We start from the raw sequence: 2,407 nt of genomic DNA, 5'->3' as shown, positions 1-2,407 counted from the left end.
CCACCACCACCACCACTGTGGGCAACAAAACTTCACAAGAAAATCTCTGAGCTCTCTTACGTCTGCCCCCTGCCACCTCCTTTTGGGGCCTCTTGCTTAACATGCCCCTGGCTGTGGCACCTGCTAAAAATTGACGGATCTTCCTGAGGAGTTGGAGTCTACCATTTCGAACCAAGGGGGTTTGATTCTACATGGGGATCATGGAAGGAATGCAGGGTGAAACCCGGAGCGGGGCGGGTGGGGGAGGGGTAAATATATATGCATATGTATATATAGGAGCTATAGAATAACACACTCAATTCACTTGAATTGTAAGCGAAAAGTGGAGACTTCCAAGAAAATTCTCACTTGCGGCAAATGCACAGGCTTCCCCAGCACCTTGGGGCTCTGTAGGGAATGTTCAGTAACGTGTGGGGACCTGGGTACAGAAATTTGAGAAGCACTCACTGACACATGGGGCTCCTTGGGGTACAAACTATGTCTTATTCTCTATCATCATTCTGAATTCTCGGCCACCCACAGACAGCGGTCCCTGGGAAGCTTTGGTCCACCCTTCCATCGTCCTATCCATGCATCCATCCTTGTCGAGGAACAAGCCAAAGTGGCAGGCTTAAACTGGTGGAAAGAGCTCAGTTTGGGGAGGCTCCAGACAGCTGTCTGTCTGAATCTGACTCTGTCACTTATTAGCTGTGTGATCCCCTCTCTGAGCCTTAGTTTTCTCAATTTTAAATGAGTATAAAAGGACCACCATGACCAGCTCAGGCAGAAAGGTGAGGGAGGGGGCTGTATCTGCTCCAGTCATGAAGTCTGCTTTGAGATTAAGAAGGTAGGAAGGAGCTGAGGCCTCAGGAAGGAGCCCCTGGGCCTCTGAGATGAGAAGAGTCCATGTTGAATTGTGGCTCTGGAACCCCCTCTTTCCATATTCCGTGGAGGCGGTGTGCAGTCCAGAGGGTGACTTGGGTGGAGTAATGGAAGGAGCAGCTTTGTCTCATACACCTCGAGTCTCTGACCAGATGTGCTGGCCTTCTCATATCTGCCAGTAAGCCCCTTGGAAGCCCAGTTCGCAGCAATGGTCATTTGTCAGCGGTGGCTAAAGTAAAAGCAGGCTGCCAACAAACTCTGTGATCCTAGGCAAGTGTCTTCTCCTTAGCCTCTTTATCACACTCTTAATTTTGCAGAGTATCAACACGTTCACTGCCTCTTGCTTCCCAACAGGGGCTATGTGTCCCCTCTGGGCCAAAGCTAAGCAGAACTTCCTGGAAGATGTTTTCAAGGCATCTGCTTGGAATGGCCCATCTTCCCTAAAAGATCAGGGGGCAACACAGCCTTTTTATATTAAAACCATCATATATATATATGCATATATATGAATATATATGGAATATATATGGAATATATATATACGGACTGTGGAATAACACACTCAATGAATATATATGGAATATATATATATATGGACTATGGAATCACACATTCAATTCACATGAATTGTAAGGTAAAAGTGGAGACTTTTGGGAAATTTCTCACTTTCGGCAAATGCACAGGCTTTCCCAGTGCCTTGGTGCTCTGTAGGGAATGTTCAGTCATTTGGGGTACTTGGGTACAGAAGTTTGAGAAGCACTCACTGACGCATTGGGCTCCTTGGGGTACAAACTATGTCTTATTGTCTCTATCATCATTCTGAATTCTCGGCCACCCACAGACAGCGGTCTCTGGGAAGCTTTGGCCCACCCTTCCATCATCCTATCATCACATCCATCCTTGTCAAGGAACAAGCCAAAATGGCAGCCTCAAACTGGTGGAAAGTGCTCATTTTCAGGACACTTCAGACAGCTGTGGGTCTGAATTCTGACTCTCTCTTATTCGCTGTGTGATCACCTTTCTGAGTCTCAGTTTTCTCAATTTTAAATGAGTGTAATAGGACTACCATGACCAGCCCAGGCAGAAAGGTGAGAGAGGGGGAGGTTACTGCTCCAGTCTAGAAGTCTGATTTCAGATTAAGTAGGCAGCAAGGAGCTGAGGCCTCAGGAAGGAGCCCCTTGGCCTCTGGGTTGAGAAGGGCCCATGTTGAATTGTGGCTCTGGAAGCCCCTCCGTCCACACTCCGGGAAGGCGGTATGCAGTCCAGAGGGTGAGTTGGGTGCAGTGATGGAAAGATCAGATGTGTCTCATAAACCTCGGGTCTTCGACCAGATGTGCTGGCCTTCTCATATCTGCCAGTGAGCCCTTTGGAGTCTCCGCTCACAGCAAGGGTCATTGGGAAAGATAAAGTACAATTGCTGGGTTAAAAGGTATATCCATTTTTAATTTTTTGAGACTCTTCCATACTATTTTCCATAGCGGCTGTACCAATTTGCAATCCCACCAACAATGTATGAGGATTTCCTTTTCTCTGCGTTCTCGCCAAC

Source organism: Pteropus vampyrus, unplaced genomic scaffold, assembly GCF_000151845.1.
Source record: "Pteropus vampyrus isolate Shadow unplaced genomic scaffold, Pvam_2.0 Scaffold552, whole genome shotgun sequence".
NCBI classification, from domain to species: Eukaryota; Metazoa; Chordata; class Mammalia; order Chiroptera; family Pteropodidae; genus Pteropus; species Pteropus vampyrus.
The sequence above is the reverse complement of the archived record's forward strand: the minus strand, read 5'-3'. Positions refer to the sequence as shown.